Source organism: Schistocerca cancellata, chromosome 5, assembly GCF_023864275.1.
Source record: "Schistocerca cancellata isolate TAMUIC-IGC-003103 chromosome 5, iqSchCanc2.1, whole genome shotgun sequence".
NCBI lineage: Eukaryota > Metazoa > Arthropoda > Insecta > Orthoptera > Acrididae > Schistocerca > Schistocerca cancellata.
The window spans coordinates 254,820,428-254,846,961 of NC_064630.1; the positions used below are offsets into that span (position 1 = coordinate 254,820,428).

General features: G+C 44.3%; 1 protein-coding gene and 1 pseudogene across 5 annotated transcripts in view; one reads left to right on the forward strand and one right to left on the reverse strand.

The window, feature by feature from the left end:
* The window catches only part of LOC126188884 (FH1/FH2 domain-containing protein 3), a 637,930-nt gene that overhangs the window by 228,384 nt on the left and 383,012 nt on the right, over positions 1-26,534 (forward strand). The gene's annotated exons all lie outside the window — the stretch shown is intronic.
* On the reverse strand, positions 12,457-12,574 carry LOC126189375 (5S ribosomal RNA; annotated as a pseudogene).

Sequence of the window (26,534 nt, forward strand, 5' to 3'; positions counted from 1 at the left end):
GGTGAGTGGCCAGCGCGGCGGACTGTCACGCTAAGGGGCCCGGGTTCGATTCCCGACTGGGGCAGGTGATTTTTCTCTTCGTTTCCGTACCTGTTTGGAGCGCACTACGACGGAAATTTTTGTTGTGATGTATAGTTGGAACCATTGGACCATTATAAGAAAAAGACCTCTTCGCTGCTTCGGATCACATTTATATTTCATCGAATGGTTTTGAACTTGTCAGTGGTGGTTCAACCTACACACGAGAGCAAAACCTGCGTTCACACGGCACTCAAAAGGGGAGTAATATCACGTTAAATGGGGTTTCTAGTCCACAATACCCTTAAAGAAGGGTTGAAGCGTCAGGAGTATGTCAGCAGTATCAAAGATTGTCAAGAACGTCATCCTGTTGCTCATCGCACGCAAACAGTCGTTTTCGACCTCGAAATGTGAGGGAATCAACGTCCCAAAGAAAGGGGTGATTTCATTGACACTCTTTATGCCACCCCCTGAGGCTTTCCCTTGTCGACTCTGAGTGGCAGTGAGTCTGAAGTGTTTTCCTTGGCCACTCGCAGGAATTTAACGCTGCGTGTCGATAGCCGCTATAAGAAATACAAACCTATAGTACCCATTTTAAGAAACAAAATTGACCTTCATATGTCTGACGCGACCCCACTGACAAGGGAACCTCCCCATCGCACCCCCCTCAGATTTAGTTACAAGTTGGCACAGTGGATAGGCCTCGAAAAACTGAACACAGATCAGTCGAGAAAACAGGAAGAAGTTGTGTGGAACTAGGAAAAAATAAGCAAAATACACAAACTGAGTAGTCCATGCGCAACATTTACAACATCAAGGACAAGGTAAGCTCAGGAGCGCCGTGGTCCCGTGGTTAGCGTGAGCAGCTGCGGAATGAGGGGTCCTTGGTTCAAGTTTTCCCACAAGTGAAAAGTTTAATTTTTTTATTTTCACACTATTATTTTGCGAACCTGCACAGCTACACAGAGCAGTATTGTTTACGTGATCGTGTGTCAATTATCGAAGTTCAGGCACTCACACATAATCAACTTCGCTCTCCAAAATTCCAGGACATTTTCAGATTTGCTTGGAAATATGCAGGATTTGACGGTCTACACACGGAAAAACTTGAAAACGTTAAAAACAAATGTTTCGACAGAGCACAGGAAAAACTGTGCGACTGTGACTGTTGCATTCATTTGTTGCAGTTTATGTGACAAACTCTTATGTTTTCATCACTTTTTTGGTAGTGATTATCACATCCACAAGAAAGCCAAAATCGGGCAAGGAAGAAGAATCTTTTTACCCATTCGTCAAGTGTTCAAGTTAGGTGTGTCGACAACGTATTCCTGTCATGTGACGCACGCGCCGTCACCAGTGTCGTATAGGATATATCAGACGTGTTTTCCTGTGGAGGAATCCGTTGACCTATGACCTTGCGATCAAATGTTTTCGGTTCCCATTGAAGAGGCACGTCCTTTCGTCTACTAATCGCACGGTTTTGCGGTGCGGTCGCTAAATACAGACACTAAACTTATTAGAGTGAACAGAGACGTCAATGAACGAAAGGACAGATCATAACTTTGCGATAATAAAAAAAAGTAAACTTTTCGCTTGAGGGACGACTTGAACCAAAGACCTTTCGTTCCGCAGCTGCTCACGCTAACCACGGGTCCACGGCGCTCCTGAGCTCATACTATCCTTGTTGTTCCATATCTTGCACATGGACTACTCAGTTTGTGTATTTTGCTTATTTTTTTCCTAGTTCCACACAACTTCTTCCTGTTTTCTCGATTGATCTGTGTTCAGTTTTTCAAGGCCTATCCACTGTGCCAACTTATAACTAAATCTGAGGAGGGGGGGGGGGGCGGTGCGATGGGGAAGTTCCCTTGTGAGCAACAAAAAACCAACGTCATATTATGGCCCCCGCTGTCCCATGCAACATTTGTCTCTCAAACCTTTCAGCTTCTATGATACGTTCAGTGTTATTTTAGGTGGCAATAGTTAGTGACTCACCCTCTACACATACCCGCATCGGGGTCGCTTACGTTGCGTATAAGCTTCACCAACGCCCACAAACGGAAACAGTTTGATCGCTGGTATGTGATGCACTGTTCTTGAGGAACACCGTAATTATAATAAGAGGCCCTGCGCTGGATGACGCGATTAGCGGCAGCGCAAGTCCGCCGCACGGTCGGCGATAGCGCGTCACATTATTAACTCACTTTACACGTTAACTTATCTCAGTTCTGGCCTTTTTTCGCAAGTCGACACCTTGTTTTTTCAAGGGTCGTCGAGCCCAAGGGTAACGTCGCAAGGTCCACGATTTTGTACCACTACAGGGGAAGAGTGTAGGCAGTTTTGAACCAGATTTCGAATTTATGCGTCGCAATGGGAGACAATTACGGGGTTTCGAAAAAGTGATCCTTCAATTCTGTACAGGCTCCTCCGTCATCTAAGAGAACAGTCATATAGTTTCAATTGTCACCTCGAAAAGATAATGCTGCACTTGTAAGATATTCTCCACGTATTCACTCTTCAGCGCGTCAAATTTTTCGACGTTGGATGATTTGGCGGAGACTGATTGTAGAAGTCTGCATTTTGGCTGTCAGAAAACGTTCCATTAAAATCACCTCGTTATCGTTCTGGAAAAAGGAAGTTGCTGGGCGACGTGGCAGGAGAATCAGGGGTGAGGCAAAATTTAGTAGTCCAAAGAAGCAATATCTGTAACTTTCCTATGCAGAATCAGCTGGGTATTTTCGTGGAGCAAAAATAACTGTCTTGGACAGCTTCCCGCAATGCTTTGTCGTGACAGTTTCCGTAACTTGGCCTGGAGATTTCGGTGGTATGCTCCTTTAGCGACTTACCTCGTACAAGCATGATCTGTTAGCAAGCATAATGGGTTAGCACCACACCATGGCAGTTCCAGAATACACTTAGCATCTTCTTGCTCCATGGTGTAGAACCTTTACCTTTTCCGCCGGGAATGAATCATGTTTCTGTTGCTTGTTTTGCAGCGTTGTCTCGCGGCCATATTGGTACACTCAGCACTCCTTCATTGATGATAAAGGCAGCTAAATACAATTCATTTTTGACCTGACACAGCTGCAACATTTCCGCTAGTGCCTTGGTTCGGTGAGCTTTTAGTATGAGTGTGAGCAGTCGCGGAACCGAGCGGGCGGCAATAGCAATATTATTTGAGATAGTAAGAGAATAGAAGCATTTGACATGTGGTGTTACAGAAAATGCTAGAGATTAGGTGGGTAGATTGAGCAGCTAATGAGGAGGTGGTGAATTGAGTTGGAGAAAAAAAGAAATGTATAATAGAATTTCGCTAAAAAAAAAAGGATAGGATAGGTTGCTGGGAAAATTCTGAGATATCTAGGAATTGTCAATTTTGCAGTGGCAGAAAGTGTGAGGGAGGTCAAAATTCTAGAGGGAGACCCAGGCACGAATAAAGTTAGTAGGCTCAAATGGACTTAGGTTGCAGTAGATGAAGAGGATTGCAGAGGATGTACTAGCTTGGAGAGCTACATCGAACCAGTTTTCTGACTGAAGACCACAGCAACACAGCTTTATCAACGTGTTGGGTCTTTTTGTTTTTTGAATTTCACGGTACTTTGGCGCGAGGTTTTCAACGTGTACCATGACTGCAGAGATGCACCTGCGGCCGGCTGGTGTGGCCGAGCGGTTCTAGGCGCTACAGTCTGGAATCGCGCGACCGCTACGGTCGCAGGTTCGAATCCTGCCTCGGGCATGGATGTGTGTGATGTCCTTCGGTTAGTTAGGTTTAAGTAGTTCTAAGTTGTAGGGGAGTGATGGCCTCAGATGTTAAGTCCCATAGTGCTCAGAGCCATTTGAATCATGCACCTGCAGATAAACAAAATAAATACTTCCTAAGTTTACTTGTTTACATTTTAGCGGTAATAATTAAAACTTTATGACCATCCATCGTACAGCCAATAGGCCAAATATGGCCTGAAATCTCATCCCGCCCCAACAACTCCATATTCACGATTTTGAGCTGACACTTTTCTTGTACCCACAATGACAGCTGTAGTGAATTGTGTGCATCGTCTACGTAAGTAGAATAATCAAACGACCCCAAAGCATGCTAAACAAAAAGGAATAAGAAGTTCCTGTTCGCCTTCGGTCAGTGTAGACTGTTTGTAAAAAATTGCTCAGCTACCAAAAGAGGTTTTCTGGGTGGAAAACCAAGGGCATCTCGCGCTGTAAACATATCGGGTAACTGGACCAAGACGAAGCTCCAGCACTTTGCCATCTGTACTAGAAGCCGACGAGTTGGCGCAGGTGAGGTGGCGGTCAAGGCTGTGAAGGGACAAAGGGCGGGATCGATGAGGAGGGGCGAGTGGGGGGGGGGGGGGGAGTCTGGAATGCAACAGCTGCGCGCTGCAGCCGGCTAGGCCGCCTCCCTCTCCCTCCAGCTCTCAGAGAGCTCAGCGTCACCGGAGGCATTGCGCTCGCTATCTAGCAGGTCGAGCGCAACTTCTTGTCGGTCGAGGCTTTCACTTTTGTAACCACAACTTAGGTATTCCAGGCCCGTTGTGGTGCATTGTCGAAGGATTTAAATCGGGAGAGCAATTTCACGTGCAGTTCCGGACACCACAGGCGCGAGCCAAAGCGTCATTTTCGGCAGATCTTCAAACTGTACGGTAGCGCACATTCTCCGTTTATCGGAAGCCTCGTGTAGCATTTGCAGCTGTGCAACTTGCGCCAAGTCGTCGTGTGTCGGCGCGAGTCTCAGACGCAGGAAGAGACATCCGTTCAGTTGCATACCTTAGTCACGATACGTGCACATGATTGATTCCATTCCACCGAGCTAGATGGCTCGGACGCTCCACTGAAGATGTCCGCCTTGCTAGCAGCAAGTGTCGCAGCAGCCCGTATTATTATTCTGAGACAGGTGAAATCGTAGTCTTAGAAGGAAGCGCTAGTGCTGTTTTTGTGAATGCTTCTTGGGCCGATTTGTGCGTGTAAGAAAGCGTTTTCGAAGTTAATTATTCATCATGTTGGACGATTAATAGCGAAGGAAAACACGACCCACAGCGGCGACAGGGTTATCTCTGACACTTCGATTGTTGTCCAAGTTTGATATTGCAGTTCATGTTATCTACTTTATCTATTTCTAACTTCATTCCAGATTGAAATTTTCACTCTGCAGCGGAGGTTGCGCTGATATGGAACTTCCTGGCAAATTAAAACTGTGTGCCGGACCGGGACTCGAACCCGGGACCTTTGCCTTTCGCAGGCAAGCGCTCTAACGACTCGGCTACTCCATTACGACTCATGACCCGCCCTCATGCCTTCACTTCCGCCAGCACCCCATCTGCTACTTTCTAAACTTCACGGCGGTTTTCCTGCGCTACGTCCAGGGTTAGCACTCCTGGAAGAAAGGTTACTGTCGAGACACGGCTTAGCAACATCCTGGGGAATTGTTTCCAGAATTCTGGATACAATTCCCCATTATATAACGTAAAGGTAGAAGGCACTATGATACCTGTATAGGTGCTATGGAATGTTTTAAAAGTGAATTGTATTTATCGTTTTCAGTTATTCGTTGAGTTTAATGCACATTCATGCCATCAGGCTACAGAAGCTACAGTAAAATGTTGCCCTGTAATTGACTGTTAAAGGAGCAAGGTCAGTAATTAAAGATCTGCCAAAACGCATAGCCAAAATTATTGTTAAGAACTAAAAAAACTATTTGTGACAGTTGCGAAAACTAGTAGCATATTTTAATTTCTGATCTACAGGAAGGATGTACAAGCGGAGTGCATACATCAAGCGGAGTGCATACATATTCCTACACCACTGGTCGTGAATCGTGCTGCCATCGGCAACTACTTCTTGTAGAAAGGAACCTTGGTTACTAAATTTATGGTTTGCGCTCGGCGTTCTTTGGCTCTGCATGAAACATTAAACGGTGGCCGTGACTGGCAGTTAGCGGCCATAAGTACTTGCAGTACCTGCCTGACTCCATTCACAATAGTGTGCGGCCTTCCTTGGTGCTGTAATTACTTTCGCTCCTATTGCTTTCTTGCTGATGTACCAGCCAGCGTCTGAACAACGTCTTTCACTTTTTGTGCTATCTCTGAGCTTGCCAACAGATTGTACAATTGACGGTAATCATTTGCCCTTTCGCGTTAATGATTAGTAAATTAACTCCCGTCTAACTGCTCATCAGTTTGAGAAGGCGGCCGATTATTTTCAGCTGCCACCTATAGAGTCGTCCTCACCGCCAGGGACATCAGCACCAGTTTATGGCGCAATTCCTGCATCACGCCCAGTAGTTGGCGTGTAATATTTCAAAGACTTTTAGGTTCTTGCACTGTCCAGAAACTCCCCCCCCCCTCCCACTCTCTCTCTCTCTCTCTCTCTCTCTCTCTCTCTCTCTCTCTCTCTCTCTCTCTCCCCGCCACGGCCTTCGGTACCTGGTAGTATCTTTAGAAGGGAAAAGGAAGCTTCTATTATATTGCTGGAGAGCAAACTTTTTATTTAAATGCCCGAAAATTTTCCACAGATGTCAAAAAGCATTCTTGTAATTAATTTTCTTTTTTGATTTGAAGTTTCTACAATAACAAAAAAATGTTACTCTTGTTTTCAGAAAACACATTTGATTTATGTGATGAAAAAAAAAAACAGAAAGCTGACCAAAGAAGCTAGCTACAACTGAATTGTAGTGAATGTGGTGTTTAGGTTGTAGTTTTCCTTCCAATTCGCATTGCATGTTCTTTCAAAAATAGTCTACTATATTTACGTAGCCGACGGCGTCTGTGAGTTAAATAGACATTTTGTAAGCGTAGTTAACGCCAGCTGTTTCACTCATCAGCATGCGTAGTGAGGATACAAATGGTATGATCCGTAGAAAATATTGATCAAGTGCAAAAATTGATATGTGAGAAAAGAACAGACGCTTCAGGGTGAAGCAAATGAAAGTGGCCCGGACGAGGGGATACCATTAGACGTGAATGTATGCGTGTAACCACACCACGTGTACGCCAGCCACGTGCACCTCGGAGCACTTTTACACAGTCTTCACGCCTGACAGAGTTGCTAACAGAGGTCAGTCGGGTCGCGGCCGTTGCTGGGCCACCCAGGCCATCCGATCTGTCGGTGTGCGATTACTTTGAGTGGGGAGCCTTCAAGTCTAAGGTGTATCGCAACAACCCTCATTGTCTTCGAAAACTGCAGCATAACATTTCGGATGCAGCAGTTCCAGCAATCCAGCTTCGATCCACTTCCAGCAACTTGCTGTCTAGGGCCCAAACGGGCCAAGAGATGAATAGTGGTCACTTTCAACATCTGCTATAGTCAGATTAATACTGTATTTCCCTTCTCTGTTCTCCGAGCCTCTTTTATTTGCCGCACCCTGCATAAAAGGAAGGAAGGAAGATTGGATTTGTAGGTCCTGCCCATGACGAGGTCTGCAGAGTTAGAGCTTAAGTTTGGATTAGGGAAGGATGTTGAAGGAAATCGGCCATGTATTTTCACAGCCTTAAGCAATTTAGGGAACCCAAGCAAAACCTAAATCTTGGCTGCCTAACGAAAATTTGAACCGCTGTCCTCCGCAGAACGAGTCCAGTGTTTTAGTGACTGCGTCATCTCGGCTGCATTAGATAAAGGTTATTCAAAAGGGTTTTAGAAATCTGTTTATTGTCTGTGTGTGTCCTGGCTACACTTGCTGTTTTACTGAACGTTTTCAACGACGCCAAATTGTAAGTTTGAATGAATAGATATTTTACTTCATTGTACACTACTGACCATTAAAATTGCTACACCACGAAGATGACGTGCTACAGACGCGAAATTTAACCGACAGGAAGAAGATCCTGTGATATGCAAATGATTAGCTTTTCAGAGCATTCACACAAGGTTGGCGCCGATGGCGACACCTACAAAGTGCTGACATGAGGAAAGTTTCCAACCGATTTCGCATACACAAACAGCAGTTGACCGGCGTTGCCTGGTGAAACGTTGTTGTGATGCCTCGTGTAAGGAGGAGAAATGCATACTATCTCATTTCTGACTTTGATAAAGGTCGGATTGTAGCCTATCGCGATTGCGGTTTATGGTATCGCGACATTGCTGCTCGCGTTGGTCGAGATCCAATGACTGTTAGCAGAATATGGAATCGGTGGGTTCAGGAGGGTAATACGGAACGCCGTGCTGGCTCCCAACGGCCTCGTATCGTTAGCAGTAGAGATGACAGGCATCTTATCCGCATGGCTGTAACGGATCGTGCAGCCACGTCTCGATCCCTGAGTCAACAGATGGGGACGTTTGCAAGACGACAACCATCTGCACGAACAGTTCGACGACGTTTGCAGCAGCATGATGAACAGTTCGACGACGTTTGCAGCAGCATGGACTATCAGCTCGGAGACCATGGTTGCGGTTACCCTTGACGCTGCCTTACAGACAGGAGCGCTTGCTATGGTGTACTCAACGACGAACCTGGGTGCACTAATGGCAAAACGTCATTTTTTCGGATGAATCCAGGTTCTGTTTACAGCATCATGATGGTCACATCCGTGTTTGGCGTGATAGCGGTGAACGCACATTGGAAGCGTGTATTCGTCATCGCCATACTGGTGTATCACCCATCGTGATGGTATGGGGTGCCATTGGTTACACGTCTCGGTCACCTCTTGTTCGCATTGACGGCTGTTTGAACAGAGGACGTTACATTTCAGATGTGTTACGACCCGTGGCTCTACCCTTCATTCGATCTCTGCGAAACCCTACATTTCAGCAGGATAATGCACGACCGCATGATGCAGGTCCTGTACGGTCCTTTCTGGATAAAGAAAATGTTCGACTGCTGCCCTGGCCAGCACATTCTCCAGATCTCTCACCAATTGAAAACGTCTGGTCAGTGGTGGCCGAGCTACTGGCTCTCCGCAATACGCCAATTACTACTCTTGATGAACTGTGGTATCGTGTTGAAGCTGCATGGGCAGCTGTACCTGTACACGCCATCCAAGCTCTGTTTGACTCAATGCCCAGGCGTATCAAGGCCGTTATTACGGCCAGAGGTGGTTGTTCTGGGTACTGATTTCTCAGGATCTATGCACTCAAATTGCGTGCATACTATATTTGTCCAATGACTACCCGTTTATCATCTGCATTTCATCTTGGTGTAGCAGTTTTAATGGCCAGTAGTGTATTTTAGATTTAATGTGATTTTAAAAGTTGCTCGTGGATTTGGCAAATAGACTATAGTGCACAGGGATACTTTCGTAAGCAATAACTGCCTGACACACGTGTGAATAAATTTTCCCGGCCATTACGCAAGGTTGGCATGTGTCGCATCATTGTCGCGCGATTTTACAAACAGTACGCATCAATATCTTGAAGATAAACTGTATATATAGAATTATGGTGTAGCTTCTTTGGAAGAAGCGCAGTACAAGACGCTCGACTAGGGGATTTGTTAATTCAGTAGATTTTTTCTGTGCATGTTCGGGATGAGATTAATGTAGATTTTACTTATACTGCATTTTAGATTTTATGTCATATTAAAATTGTAGGTACCTCCTTGTGCATTTGTCAAATACGTAATTGTGCACTGACGACACTTGTGTTGTGAGCTGGACATTAGTCGAATGACGCGAACATCAGTGAGGCGATACCGAACTCGAAATCGACTCTCTCTGACTTGCAGTGCTCACACTGGAGGTCTGGGGCCGAGTGCACTGTACTTCTTTTTTCTGGGACGGTACTTCTGGAACAGGATTCGCTGCGAATTCAGAGGAGCTGCCTGAATAAATAAGCAGATCGACAAGTGCTGTCAAACAGAAAAACTGACTCCTCGCAGCGGCCATACAATGGTAATTGCGTCTACTTTTATTTCCTTTTTGCCGTTTATTCCTCCACTCCTGCTTCTGCAAGAGCCTGGGGTCGACGCAAGGGTTATGGCGGTCGGCGAACGCGGCCGTATATGAGCGACCGTCTCAACAGTGGAACGCCTTTGAAAACTGCGGCAGTTTGAATTGAGTTGTGTAACAAAGAAGAACAAGGAAAGGAATAATAACATTAAGTATATTTTTACAGCGCATTCAACAAATGCAACGAAAATTCCAGTTCTATTTTACGCGCTAACAGAATATCTGCGAACAATAGGATGTATGACTACCGTGTTAACTGAAGAAACTTGTCACTGTTTCAATAACGCAGCTATTTATAGAAAACGAATTTTACCAGTACTTTGTCTAGAAAGACAGATTATAGGAGAAAACAGCAGTGTGGAAGGAGCACAATAGATTCGCACAGACCACGCGAAATGCACAGGAAGTCGTATACTGGTGTGCCAACAGCTTTTTTCTTTTTTTCACTCATTTTGCTCTTTTTATTTTTCTCTGGCATCTGTTTAAACTGTCATATAGCCGCCATCTCACCATTTCTTATAGTAACGTCCATCTTATGTGTTTAATCGCATAATTTATTCCCATTTATCACGCCAAAAAGAAAATTTTTGGTGTTATTAATTTTAGGTGTGATTTTTTTTCATTAAACTAATGAATTTCAGTATTCTGCCGTGATATAATTCTTGATTGTAGGATAATATCACCATTCAAATTTGGTGAAAGTCTATACATAGTCTGTTTCTTTATTTTCAATAGTTTTAACAATTAAGCCAATTTGAAATATGGCCGCAACCCTCTCGTAATTGAGTAAAAGCCGTTCGAAAATGACAACCTACACAGAATGCACATCAGCAGCGGGGCAGGTACACTGCACATGTGGAGCAAGTCACCGACTTCATTCTGTATTCACGTAAACAAATACACCTACATTGTCTGAACAAAAGTATCCGAACACCTATTAGTGGACATTACTGTGGGGTGTCTCCCCCCTTGGCCTTTACGACCGCTTGAATTCTGCAGGGGACACTTTCCGTGAGGTGCTTGAAAGTCTGTGGGTTCGGGTTGTGACCAGAGTGGCCAGTTCATTTCAGGAATATTACTGATGACAAATCATTACCTCACAGATAACAGGTTAAATTGTCACTGAACGCAGCACACTATGATATAGAATGTGTTAATATCCTTTCGCATTTAGTGCTTTCTTAAACGAGATAAGGACACCACACCCAAGCACTAGAAACGCCATCATACATTAACACCACCTGCTCGGTACCTTACTGTTGGCACCACACTTGCTGGATGGTAACATTCTCAAGTCATTCGCCAAACTCTTCCATGGGATTGCCACAGGATAAAGTATGATTCATCACTACGAATCACTGCTTTCCAGTCATCCATGTCCAGTGACATCAGTCTTTACACTATCACAAGCGTTGCTTACAGTGGAAACTCCCATCGCACTCCCTTAGATTTGGTGGTAAGAGGGCACAGTGGCGAGCTCGTCGAAAACTGAACGCAGATGAAGCATGAAAACAGGAGGGAGGGGTACTGGACTGCGAGAAAAAGTAAAAATAAAAACAGTGAACGGTCCAAAAACAGGAAGCGCAAATCAGGGCAGCCGGGCATAGAAATGGTGTCGTGGTCAAGTGGTTACGGTATTGCACTACCAAGCGGGCAACCTGTGTTCAAATTTCTGACGCTCCTATTTATTTTTTGCTTTTTCGCTGTTGGATTTATTGAACTTTGTGTCGAGATGTAACGTCCGTTTGCAACGGCGAGGGACCTATAATGACAGTTGATTCTGCACAACTGCTCTATTAGCAGCCGAAGCTAAGTGGCTTTCGATTGAGAATCGCAAACGTCTGATGACAAGGCGACAAGTCAACCGAATCCTCCACAGGAAAACACGTCCGGTGTGTCACACTCAGCATTAGAGATAGTACGTGTGTCTTATGATAGGAATCCCTTATCGACGCACGTAATTTGTACGTTTGGTAAGTGAGTGAGAAATGCCTCCTTGCCAGAAATAGATGTTCGTATGAATGTGAATGTGTTCATTACCAAGGAAATAGATGAAACCATAATAGTTTGTCACATAAGCTGCAACAAATGAACGCAACAGTATCACAGTCACACAGTTTCTCTATGCTCTGTCAAAACATTTGTTTCTAATATTTTTGACACCGCGTTCCGTTTTGCAACACAGTTCACACCCGTTTATTTGTTGTTTTCATTTCTGTGAGACGTCTATGTGGTATCTCGCCTGCTATCACTATACATCACGTTTACTTGCGACGTAGCGTATTCTTACCACATGACTCATATTCTGTAGCCAACGCTATAACAACGGCCAAGATTACAGAAAGAGAACAAACATTTCAATGACCGTACGGGCAATTCATGCACTCCGTCCTGAGGCCACAAGTTTCCCATCGAGACCATCCGACCGTCGTGTCATCCTCAGCTGAGGATGCGGATAGGAGGCGCGTGTGGTTTTCTTTAACCGGAGCCGCTACTATTCGGTCGAGTAGCTCCCCAACTGGCATCACCAGGCTGAGTGCATCCCGCAAAATGGCAACAGTGCATGGCGGCCCGGATGGTCACCCATCCAAGTGCCGGCCACGCCCGACAGTGCTTAACTTCGGTGATTTGACGAGAACCGGTGTATCCACTGCGGCAAGGCTGTTGCAGACAATTCATAATGTTGCGAAAAAAAAGGCACGAAGAACACGGCTCACTCGCTTGGCAATCCAACTCCGTGACCACTTACCCAAGACATTGTTCAAAATGGTTCAAATGGCTCTGAGCACTATGGGACTTAACATCTATGGTCATCAGTCCCCTAGAACTTAGAACTACTTAAACCTAACTAACCTAAGGACATCACACAACACCCAGTCATCATGAGGCAGAGAAACAAGACATTGTTGCTCGTTATTGCACTTCTTGTTCTTGGACCGTTCACTCTCTCTATTTTGCTTTTTTTTCACAGTACAGTACACCTTCTCCGTGTTTTTATGCTTGATCTGAGTTAAGTTTGTGACTGTCTATCCACTGGGTCATCTTACCCATAAATCGGAGGGTGGTGCGATGCGGAATTTCCCTTGTTTACATACAGTACAGGAATGAGTGGCTGATGTGGAGCTGTTCAACTATTGTTCCCTTCTCTCTTCAACTCCCTGGTTACAGTCATTGTGCTAGCTGTTCTGCTAGTTGCATTTGGGACTCTGGAGAGATTCTCTCCGCTGATTTCATGCGATTTTTTACGACCACCCTCCGCTGTCTGTCAGTACATGCGGTGTCCCTGGTCGGAGCTTAGCTGTGGTTATTCCTTCGCGATTCCTCTTCACAATCACTTCATCAACGGTCGACTAGAGGGGTTGCTGGACTCATTCCTCCCGCTGTCAGAAAGCGCGTGCCCGATCCGCGTGGCGTTCACGCGGTTCTGATGTTTGTGTGTGAGTGTGTGTGTGTGTGTGTGTGTGTGTGTGTGTGTGTGAGTAAGTGTGTGTGTGAGAGAGAGAGAGAGAGAGAGAGAGAGAGAGACAGAGTAAATACTTTATTAATTCACCATTCCATCTTAGTTCTCTGTCAGGAAGACTAATCATGAAATAACCTTAGGAGAGGCCTTTCTAGTGTCTTTCCAATATAGTTGGAATCTTGTCAGCGGGCATTCATAGAATAATGTGGTAGATTATGTGCTCCATTAGGCTACAATCACATTGAGGATTGTGGATGAGCCCCCATTTATAAAGAGATGCGTTGCATCTTGCAAGTCTGCTCCAGATGCAGTTGAGGCGGCTACTGATCCTCTGTATGATAGTGTCAGGGACCGGCATCCATGCTGTGTTGGAAATAGTGTAAAATCCTGTCTCTGGGACCCGAGTTGCTGCTACGACGTCTTCATTCTCTTTTGCTTTCTGTTTACGAACGGACTTCGCGTTTTTAGAGCCGCATAATTTGTGCAGGGCAGGCTGTACCGAACTCGCTGGAAGTACAATGATCAACGTGGGAAGCGGGCTAGTTAAGTGTTGTAACAACCCCGTTTCCTCAGTTCAGTAATCGCAAACGTAATAAAATGAAGATAATTAAATTTCGACATTTCTGTCAGCACCAGCTAATACAGAAATTTATATTTTAAGCGGGAAAGCGGGATTGTGTACAAGCTGTTCCTAATTGATTGTAGCAGTAGTTAGCAATCAGTAAATATACTCAACTTGATTTCTCATACGTATTGTTGACTCGCCTAGTCGTCGTATAAAATTAGAAGTATGATTTCTTCACAGGCTCTGGTTTTGTCAAGTTTAGTAAAAAATATTTAGCTGTTAGCGTTTTATTATCATAGTATATTGCTGATTCGACTCTGATAATACATTGATTCTCTTCATTTACTTAAACAATGACACTGATTAAAAATGATCAATTTCAAATTAAACACTGTTTTTAAGATTGTCTGATCTTATATTTCAACACAAACTGATGTACTACAAACTGATGAGAGAGAGAGGTGGAGGGAGGGAGGGCGATTACACTTTGCATAGCATGGCGGAAGTCGCTGAAGATGACCGACACTACTCCGCCTAATGACGGCTGCTCGCGCGGGTGCATACGAACCCGGAAACGTCGCAGACGCGCAAAGTACTCAAAGTTGCGGTTCTCTCTTCCGTGGGCCTCGCGTTGCGTGATGACTTGTCTAACCCTCATGTTTCCTTAGCTGCGTGGGAGGGGCCACGCGCCTATTAAGGCGCGATTATAGTGCACCGTCTGTGGCGGCACGAACCGTGCGGCAGTATCCGTGCGCCTGTCCAGTGACACGGAATGTAATACTTCCGAGTGCTCGGCAGAGGGCTGGATACCGTCACACCAAAGAAGTGTAATTTGACAGCCGCACGGCTACTGCCACGCTGTTCGTGTCGCGACAGACGGTGCAGTACACTCGAACCTTAAGCCCGCACTCGATGAGTGTTATCCCACTTGGAAGCGAGGGAGACAGAACCGCGTGGATAACGAGTGTTGACTGGGCTCGCGAAGCCTGGCAACACGTGTTTCGTCCGACGGTTCTTGCGTTAAGCCGTCGGCACACGGGACTACGTAGCTATCGTTGCCGTGGCGTCGTAGAAGATAGCATTTAACTTCCTGCTATTTCACGTTGCGGAGCTATTTTGTCAAATGAAACACAAAATAGATTCTGCGACATTTCGGCAACGTGCCACGTAGAGTAGAAACAATAGGAAGCAAGAACGCTGCTTATGTAATAAGCAGAAAGCAACGTAGTATACTGTATTTGTTGAGTACATCAGAAGCCCACATTCAGTGGGTTTTGTGTTATACATTACACACTACGAATGTATGCTGTTTCTAAGCACCAGCGCATTGAGTGTCTCGAGAATGAAATTTTATTGGTATCATTCGTTGTAACAAAATGTCGGGAAACGTCATTTGGTGGTTAAAGAATTTTCAAATTTAATTATTTTCGCGTGTAACTCGCGTGTTGTGATCAGCCGCTTTAAGGCAACGACCTAGTGCTAATTAATGACAACGTGTCGTTCTTATTAGGATTTGTTATAATTAAATGACAAATAATAACATTCTCGGGATTACAGCTGTAAGAAGGCTCAAAATGAAATACGAGGTTGCAAGTAATTGCGTTCCAGCATAGCGTATTCGGTTGAGGCGTTCTGTTACACAAAGGAGGGTAGATCGATAGAGGGTTCGCGTTCTATTATAAACACTTTTTTTTTCACCTTCGTGTTTTCTGAAAGGCTGGACTTTAAGAAATAATTTCTGTAATATTTGATGTTTTGTAAATGTAAGTGCGCTCTCTCTCAGGAGTCAGTGGTCATGTGTCCTTCATTTTTGTCTGATTTCACGTTCACAGACATTGAGGTTTTAATTTATGTGTATCAGAGGCACAGCAACATGATAAGCATATGATCAAGAGAGGAAATGTGCGTTTTAACAGAGGTAACGAAGGAATTCTACGCGCGTCAATTTTCGTAAACTTTATGATTTGCGAGCCAAATGAAGCCCAGAACTGCCGCTGGAGAGCGCACAAACGTGTTAACCAGCTCGTGCCGTGTGCCGTCGGCGCTGTGTCTCGTGACGCTGGATATCGCACCTGTATGCACGTCAACGTTAGCTGCCTCGCCACGTGTGACGACGGCTTTACTCTGTGTTTTATCTTGTGTATTATAACTCCGCAACGCCGTAGCTGAAACCACGGTTCGCTTACGCCGAAATGCTCGGAAAATATTGCTGGACAACCACCACAATTTTGCCGGCCATCGTGTTTTATCGTGCACATTTATGGCCCCGTAACAAGGTTACGTAACCTTGAAGATACTGGTGCGTCTGGCGATGTGCAGCTCAGGGTGGCATGTGAAGGGTAAAGCCGTCGGCACACGGACCGTGCAAGTGAACGTTGAGCGTGCCGAGTTTCTGACGTCACAGCGTGGAATAGCACGTTCGGGAATCTTTCCGAACGTGCAGAGCAATATCTAGCATGTCTGATATTCTGAGCGTGCGTCTGAGCGTTGATCAATGAGATGGCACAACGCCACCTACATCACACGCACACCGTCTCCCTTCAGTACAGAGTTGTGAGGCGCCATATTGGCATTCATTTCAAGCCTATACATACATGTGCCGTTTCTGGGCACCAGAAAATTGAGAATCACTGGAAAACCCGTTGTTAACTGTGTGATTCGTTCCAATAAAATAATGAGAAACATCATATTCGTGGCAAAAGAATTATTGTAACTTGCGTATTATGAGAGTAGGCTATGTGAAGGCAGCGACACACTGAAGATCCACCCAAAACGCATTGTTCTTGGTACAATTTGTTATAATTAAATTTCAGTTACTAACATATCTACGATTAAGATTTTTAGCAAGTGCTAACGCGCTATGATTAAGTGTCAATAGTGTGTTGTTGGTTTAGCGAAGTCTAAAAAAATTGTTCAAATGGCTCTGAGCACTATGGGACTTAACTTCTGAGGTAATCAGTCCCCTTGAACTTAGAACTACTTAAACCTAACTAACCTAAGGACATCACACACATCCATGCCCGAAGCAGGGTTCGAACCTGCGACCGTAGCGGTCGCGCGGTTCCAGACTGTAGCGCCTAGAACCGCTCGGCCACTCCGGCCGGCATAGCGAAGTCAGTTGCATCACTGATCCGTACGATGTGGTATGTTTCGGCAGTGGTTCGCGACTCGACACTTGCAAAATTTTTTCTAACATTTGCGTTTTTCTTAGGTTGTGGATACTTTATATGCATAAGTACAGGGTTATTACAAATGATTGAAGCGATTTCACAGCTCTACAATAACTTTATTATTTGAGATATTTTCACAATGCTTAGCACACACATACAAAAACTCAAAAAGTTTTTTTAGGCATTCACAAATGTTCGATATGTGCCCCTTTAGTGATTCGGCAGACATCAAGCCGATAATCAAGTTTCTCCCACACTCGGCGCAGCATGTCCCCATCAATGAGTTCGAAAGCATTGTTGATGCGAGCTCGCAGTTCTGGCACGTTTCTTGGTAGAGGAGGTTTAAACACTGAATCTTTCACATAACCCCACAGAAAGAAGTCGCATGGGGTTAAGCCGGGAGAGCGTGGAGGCCATGACATGAATTGCTGATCATGATCTCCACCACGACCGATCCATCGGTTTTCCAATCTCCTGTTTAAGAAATGCCGAACTGGCATTCTGCTTTAGCCTTTTCCGTAAGATTTTCCAAACCGTCGGATGTGGTACATTTAGCCCCTGCTTGCTTTATTCGTCGATTTCCGCGGACTGTGCGTGAAACTTGCCAGCACGCGCACAACCGTTTCTTCACTCACTACATGCCGACCCGTTGATTTCCCCTTACAGAGGCATCCAGAAGCTTTAAACTGCGCATACCATCGCCGAATGGAGTTAGCAGTTGGTGGATCTTTGTTGAACTTCGTCCTGAAGTGTCGTTGCACTGTTATGACTGACTGACGTGAGTGCATTTCAAGCACGACATACGCTTTCTAGGCTCCTGTCGCAATTTTGTCTCACTGCGCTCTCGAGCGCTCTGGCAGCAGAAACCTGAAGTGCGGCTTCAGCCGAACAAAACTTTATGAGTTTTTCTACGTATCTGTAGTGTGTCGTGACCATATGTCAATGAATGGAGCTACAGTGAATTTATGAAATTGCTTCAATCATTTGTAATAGCCCTGTATATACTATAATACTTGATGTTGTGTAAATATAAGTTCACCTTTTTTCAGGGGTGACTTTCTTCGATCGTCTTAATGTATAGGACAGCTTGCGCTACTTGTATAAAGACATTTTACTCCTTTTTCTTTTACGCTTCGTAATTCACATGTTGCAAAGATTCTGCTACTGGGTAGGAACAGTGATCGAGCATGGCTTACCTTGGGGTTTTACTAAAATGTGAGGATGATTAATGATCTTATGTGGAAAAATATTGCAAATTTGTATTGCACTGTTTGTAATGGAACTTTTATAAGCGCCGGCCTGTGTGGCCACGCGGTTAAAGGCGCTTCAGTCTGGAACCGCGCGACCGCTACGGTCGCAGGTTCGAATCCTGCCTCGGGCATGTATGTGTGTGATGTCCTTAGGTTAGTTAGGTTTAAGTAGTTCTAAGTTCTAGGGGACTGATGACCTCAGATGTTAAGTCCCATAGTGCTCAGAGCCATTTGAACCATTTTGAACTTTTATAAGCCTGTGTCCTTATTGATTGGACACGGTACTTTCCTTTTCATGGACGATGGAGGAAATGTGCCTTCAACAGAGCTAGCGTGGGAATTTTAGGCGCGCCCGCTTCGTAAACAGTGTGATTTACGAACTAGAAACATGCCGCAACTGCCACTGGAGTGCGTTGTGTCGCGTATACCACGTTGGGGCCCACGTACCGTATGCACAAGTCGCATCATTTCTGAGAGTTCAGCAACATGAACTTAGCACGCTCAACGTTGACGTTCGATAGCACGGCCCGTGTGCCGACGGCTTACGGTGCTATGCCACCTTACGTGGCAGGGCGGACCGTGTACTGCGCGCCGACGGCTGCTCCGATCGCGGCGCGGTGTGGCAGACGGTGAGTGCACTTCGCCTGCGGCGGCCGGGCGTGGCCCGCAGCGGACGAAGACCCCAGAAGGCCGCCGGCGTCCTGTCCCCGCAGCTTCTTCCTGTGCCAAGGCAGCCTCATTGGTACCGGAGTGCACCGCATGTTCACGACTATTAAGCCGTCAGCACACGGACGGTGCTGTCGAACGTTAACGTTGAGCGTGCCAAGTTCAACGTGCTGCTGAACGCTCAGGAACGATGCGATTCGTGCATACGGTACGTGGGCCCCAACATGGTATAAGCGATTGCAACGCACTCCAGCAGCAGTTGAGGGATGTTTCTAGTTTGTAAATCACACTGTTTACTCAACGGTCGCGCGTAAAATTCCCACATTAGCTCTATTAAATCGCACATTTCCTGCATCGTCCACGAAAGGAAAGTACCATGTCCAATCAATAAGGACACAGGCTTATAAAAGTTCCATTACAGATAGTGCTGTACAAATTTGGAATACTTCTCCGCATAAGATAAACATTATTTCATCATTCCCACATTTTAGTAAAACCGCAAGGTCAGTCTCACTTGATCACTGTTCCTACCCTGTAGCAGAATCTTTCCAACATGTGAATTACAAAGCTTAAAAGAAAAAGGGGCAAAATATCTTTATACAATTAGCGCAAGCTGTCCTGCAGATTAAGCCAATCGAACAAAGTCACCCCTGAAAAACGATGAACTTATATTTACATAACATCAAATATTACAGTATATACCTATATATTAAACTAATAATAAAGTATACGAACCTAATAAAAACGCGAATGTTAGGAAAAAACTTTGGAAATGTCAAGACGCGAACCACCGCCAAACAAACAACTCGTTAGAGGACATTGACGCAATGGTGTGGGCACGTAATGATTTAAGCAATATGTTTACAACCGATTTAAATATTGTATACGGCTCGTGGATGTATGTATGTATGTGTGTGTGTGTGTGTGTGTGTGTGTGTGTGTGTGTGATTCAATATGTAGCGGAAAAATAAGTAAAAGAAGAAATAAGAAAAAAATCACGCATGATTTAGCTCGTGTTACAGCACTCCTGTTGTGAAGGATATTTCGCACTGAGATGAACTGTTCAGACTCACTGCCACAGTTCTTTGTCGTCGACACGTTATGGCTGACATCGTCTCCGCGTCACGCAAAGACTCGTGTCCACATGTAACTTTGCTTAGAGAAAAGAAGAAAGCTGAAAGTTAGCCATCTTCTGTGCTGCTGAAACAACGTACTGTGTGTGAACCCAGCTAAGTTACTGAAGTACTTTTTCGGTATAAACATTTTACTTGAAGCACAAAAAATAAAAACACATATTTTGGATTCGCATGTTTTTTCGCTAAGTAGTTGTTCTCAAATGATTGCATGGCAACTACTCATTAAAAATAATTTGATTATTCCAAATTGTACGTCTCACATCAGATGAGGTAGTTATATTTTCGTTATTGGTGATATTTATTACGGTACTTCTAAGATGAGTATCTCCCTTAACCGTTGTTCGAAGAATTAGCAGTGAGTTAGGAGAGTGAATTGCATCTGGTAATCTGAGGTAAGGAGAAATTGGATGTTTGAAATAGTCGTAATATTTGGAAATGTGTCCATCAACCATCTATAAAAGAATTTCGAAATCTTGTGCATTCATCCGTAAGAAATTCCTGAATCTCATTCAAGAAGACCGTGCCCATTTCTTTATGATTTTTTAAAGACATAAATATCCTTCTCGCCAATGTAGATGTGTATAATTTGAAAGTGTCCAAACAAATACTATCTTATGCCCCACCACGCTTAGAATCGCGTCCGCATGTACGTTTGACTCAAGGAAAGCAAAAAGCTGAAAGTTGTATCATCTGTTGCGCTCCTGCAAGAAATTCTTTGTGTAAATGAAGTAAAGGTGATCCCATGTTGAGTTTTACTCCATGCGTAAATGATTCAAAACCACAGGTTTCGAAGTCGCATGTTTTTTTTTGCTGTGCAATGTTACGAAGAGATTGCAGTCAATTGGATCTCACTTAGGTGGCTTGCACGTGCCTAGGTGTCCCATGTCGCCAGGTGGCAATGGTATCGTCTTCACAACTTGACTTTTGTACGAAAAAACCCATGTTCGAGTCCAGGTCCGGCGGTTTTCAGTCTCGCCAATCAGTTATGCAGCTGATGGCTGTCCGTATTCGCAGTTGCGAATACACATAATGTATTCCTGAGATTAGCCAGCCCATGCAGGAAGTGACTTCAATTTATATAGGTGGAGAAGAGAGAACCCAAGTTAGTGTTCACAGTGCCTGCAGTATTTGTTTAAAAGTTTGGACACTGCACCCACAAATGTGGGACTGTGGACGGATCGGGTCTCCCGAGCGCGTAGTAGTAGTTCATCCATTTCGGGCGAACGTTAGGGAGCACGTTCCGATGCAAGTTTTGTATAACCTGCGAAGAGAGACACAACTATGGTCCTCCGTTCACACATCCGCCCTTACAGTTTCCAAACTAGAGCTCCGTAACTTCCGTAAGCGAAAGCGGTCGTAGAGTGATTGTGAGTACTGCACGTGAAAGAACAATCATTATGATGTCAAGTGTCCCACGCGCAACAAGCCACGATTCTTAGGGTGAATTCGAAAAAAAAGAAGATTGAAGTTCAACGTCTCGTCGACATCGAGGTCATTAGAGACGGAGCCCAAGCTCGTATCGTTTCAAGGACGGGGAAGAAAATCAACCGTGCCCTTTCAAGGAATGCAGATTTGAACCGTCCTCCTCCCAAAACCGAGTCCAGTGTGCTAAGCTCTGCGCCGCTTCAGTCGGTGTGAATTTGGAGGCGGTCTCTGGCAGGAACTAAAAATTATCATATCGTTCTATTTAAGTGGCATTTCCTCTACATAAGCCGCAGAAATGTTAATTGATATTGAAGTGTTGTGACTACATATTTGTTTTTGCAGTGTTATTATAACTAGAATTTAGTACTAGAATAGCGCCAGTCCGCACAGAGTTAACGTATAGTCGAGTAACGCAAAGAATCGTAGCAGCCAAAGGACACCAAGCAGAGTAGATACAATGTAATCACTGAGATTAAGAAGCACGACAAGGATCGCATTACACCGTCAAAGTTCTTCGACACGTCTTTCTCAAAAATTAGGACCACGCTGTAACTTTCATAAAAGACACGGTAAACCGTATTACATCAACAAAGACTGTATAAAAACAAATATTATAAAAATATTTCACAAATTTCTGATTTAGTGCGGTATAGGTCTTACCGATATAGCTGTGTAACCTTCAACGTCTGTAGAATAGAAATAAACGCATAGCACACATATGTAGTTAAGTTTCCTTTAGCCAGTTGCTGGTGGCTTTATACCAACGTCATTTCATTTAATCGCGCAGAGTACGTTATGTTGAACATTCATTATGCTACGAAAAAGATTATATTTGTAACCTGAACAAAATGAAGTTAATGTAGTGTCACTTAGCTTCTATGACGACAGTGTTTGATGAAACGCCAACAAATAAACTGCGGGATTCTAGATGCGATCTCAGTCTGTAACCTTTTTAATGAATGGGTTACGGGAGCAAAGTCAACTTTACGCGCAATGTAAAGCCACCGTTCCCTCTTTCGTTCCATTCCCAAAGTTTTGTCGCTATCGAAGCATTGCATTTACGTGAATTTGGGATTTTCATCTTATGTCCCAACTATGGTGCAGGCTTGAATCCAATGCCAGATACTCATTGATAAATAACTTTCTCATATTTGTTGTTACGGCATGAAGATGCAATATCGAACATGAAGTTAAAACACGGTAATGACATTCAATCCTCGCCCAGATTTTCTGTTCTGTGAGCTTGTCGGCATTCCTCTCCGTCTCCATAGCTTTGGTCGGTACGTGCGATTGCGTATTGGCTCTGGACTCAATGTATCGGCTGTATTCGGCTGGCAAAGAAAGAGAGGCGGTAAAGTTTCTGTAGTGTGCTCCAGTGTCCATTCCCACACGCCTCGGCAGTTTCTCATGGCGTGAGTCCATGTGTCACTCTCTTCTTACGTGTTATTATCAACAGCACGAACGCGACATGACACTCTCCACGTACTCATTACATTTATTTCCACAACAAAGACACTCTAAAGAAATAATAATAATTAAAAAAAAACACTTCGCGAAGGACGGTATTTTAGGATCCTTTGTGGCGAAGTACAAAAAGTTGACTCACATCGAATGCGTTTTGTTTCCTCGACACGCGGGTCTTAGGATTTATGTGGCTTTGGGGAGCTAGGGGACTGATGACATCAGCTCTTAAGTCTCATAGTGTTCAGAGCCATTTGAACCATTTGTTAAAAGAATTTCATAGAGGTGTGGGTAGCTCGCGAAAACAAGAGTTTGGCTGACGGTCCTAGCAGGTGTAGTTGCCTTCTGGGGCAGAGGCAGTGTTCAACATCCAGTGGTCCTTCGTTATCAATGAAGGTATCTCTCTAACAACGAAAGCCTTGTAGAATTCGAAGGAACGTACTGGGGCACGGAGGAGGAATTCCAGTGTGGGGGTGCTCATACTCGGTAGCAGCAGGTCTCTTACAAGCGTGGGGCAGAAGTGTGCACTACGTGGACACTGAGCTGACGCATCGCCAGCACGCACAGAAACTGCTGGGGAACGTGCCGGCTCACCTGACGCGCCCGCCTCTTTCCGCTGCTCGACAGAGTACCAGCTTTTACGGGAACACCTCGGCATCAGCGACAGGCCGTATGTAGCTGCAAGCCGCTGCTGCCGCTCAGACCGGTCCTCGAGTGCGCTGACGCCGCCGTAGTGTGTGTGTGTGGGGGGGGGGGGGGGGGGCATGGGTTGGGAGAAGCGAGGAGGGGGGGGGGGGGGTAGGCCTCCTGCATCCAGCTGAGAAGCCTCAGTCCTACGGACCGGCTAAATTGTGACTTTCCGATATCACTGACTTATGTGAATGTTACTTTTCCGTAACTGCGATTTTTAGTTGCGATTTGGCACAGTTTAGATTCGCAGTTTATGCATTCCCAACTTGTAACCCCTTCGCAACACTGACGCTCGCAGTAGCAAGGGGGCCACCTTTTGAAAATGTAATCTAGCCTGGTACTACACATTTTCAATTTCTTAAAAAAATGTATGTTGTTTTTAATGATTTCTTCTATCAGATAACGTAACTGTTTTAATTTTCTCTATAAAACTTAACCCAAAAATTCGTCTTGAATGATAGTTTTCGCAACTACTGTCATGTTCATATTTTGACGTTCAGGACCCTTCTTATGCATCTATATAACTTTAAAAAGTCTGATGTGAATGAAAATCAACGACAATTAACGAGATTTACATTTTTAAAAATATTTTGTAGTGGTTATATAGTATCCCTCCATTCAGTTTAAACTTTGGGGAAAATGTGTTGGTGCTACTAAGTTTGTGCTAAAAGATGTTATTAGTTTCTCTATATGACTTATACATCAATACCTATTCAAAAAGTGTGTTGTTAATAAAAGTTAAATATATTTAACGAAATTTTTTTTTTTTTTTTTTTTTTTTTTTTTTTTTTTTTGTGATGAGCACAGAGAACCCTCCCCTCTGATATTACGTGTTATGGAAAATGTGTTGGTATTGCTAGGTTTAAAATGTGATTTATTGCCGTAGATAGTACACTGTGATTTTTCGCAGTCACAAGTAGAAACTAACAGGCATTGGAACGCGCTATCTGGTGTTTCTGGATAGGCGAACTGCGTCAGTGGAACGGGAGTGGTATGTTCTCATTTGTAAACTGTACAAATTTAGTACTTCAGAAGTGTGTCATTGAAGTAATTATGCGATTTCAAAGGGATGATAAATAAATATGAAATACACTGTAAGAGAATAATGAAAATTCCATTCTTCTATTGTTAAAGCTGTCACAAATACCTAATTTTTTGCCAAGTAGTTATCGATAAAGATTTGCTGTGTTCTATAAGGTTGATGATAGGCAAGTAAAAAGAGAGAAGAGTACAGATCTTCCAGGTAAAAGTTGACATCAGCAATAGTTCAAGTGCAATAGCTGAAGATACTTACACAAGTTTACCTGTGTATTGTAATGTTGAAAAAAAAAATCTACTTGAGAATCACTGCTGCTAAACATTTGTTAAAAGTCACTTAGTGGACCCCCTTGCATTTGTCGTAGTATATGTACGATACATATGTAAATACACATAAAAATATTCGTCATGAACTTGTCCATTACGTATGCAATATACGTTTTCTGAATTTACCTTGCAGTTTTAGTTTATATGATGAAAAATATGTTAAGTGTTTTTTTCTGAAATTTATTTCCTGACTGCGAATTCCTTGACATCTGCTGTATTAGGTACAGATTTACTAGACAATAGTGACATGCGAAAATTTGTGCTGGACTGGGACTCAAACCCGGGTACCAACTGATGTCAAAGAATTCGCAGCCACGAATAAATGTGAAAGTTTTTCGTAGAGCTGTGGATGGCCCACAGTGGTTGCTTTCTCTGACATGCAGGTAAGTCTGCTTTAGGTTTGTTTAACTGTGGCGCGAACGTAAACATTAGGCAACACTAAAGATCATTTTACCGTAACATCTATTAGGCATTCACATTCGTTGACTGCATCAACTCTCAACAGAATTATCAATTTTCAAACTAATCTAGACCTCGGGCTGCGCTACACAACCAAGATTTCAGAGAGGGGAGAGGGGGCTTCAACATCACACTCAAGACAAACATGTCAGTGCCGCTGCCAACAGTGTAACATTTTTCTCCGAGCAAATGAGCTTCTTGGTTCATTTCTTCGATCATAGTTGGGTTAAAGATCTATAGCGTGAGACACAAGGTTCTTCGAACGACATACGAACGTCTGTCAGCAGATGGCACACGACGCTGAGTAGTAAATGCCACTTGTAGTTACTACTTGCTACTTGTTACCCTAGTTGCAAGTGAAATAGCTGCCAGATAAAGTTCTTATTGCGAAAACGACATAACAATCACTGTGATTTGGAACCGATACGTCATTTCTTGCCTCCCCTATTGAATCCTGAACCGTGCAGCACTTCGCTGGCACACCACCGGCCGAGGGACCCGCCCACAGTTTTTAATAGGCGTTGCCCACCACGAGCATGCGTTTACGGGAGACTACGCGATTGTTTTACTTTAAGTCGCTACCGTTTCGGAACGGGCACAATCGCATCGTAGTATCAGTACAAAATCAAATTTGATGACAAGATAATCAGCACCTGTCGAATGGAAGAGTTCAAAAATCATAAGGAAAGATAACCAAATGCAGGGCACAATTACGAACCAAACAAAATGGAAGCAAAAATCGGGCGGTTACGAGCTTCAGCAGAGGACCCTGCTTGCTTGCGGCCGCTTTTGTGATACAGCGCTAGTTGTAGTAATAGGCTTGAAAACACGGTCTTCCATCACTCAGTTTGAAACTTCCGTTACGACGCGCCAAGTCCCACTGCAGCCACGGTCAGAATCTGTGTGCACTGCTGGCTATGTGCGGCTAGCGAGACAAATCGCGTAACCTATTCCTTCGCCCATTCACTCGCGGAAAAGTAAA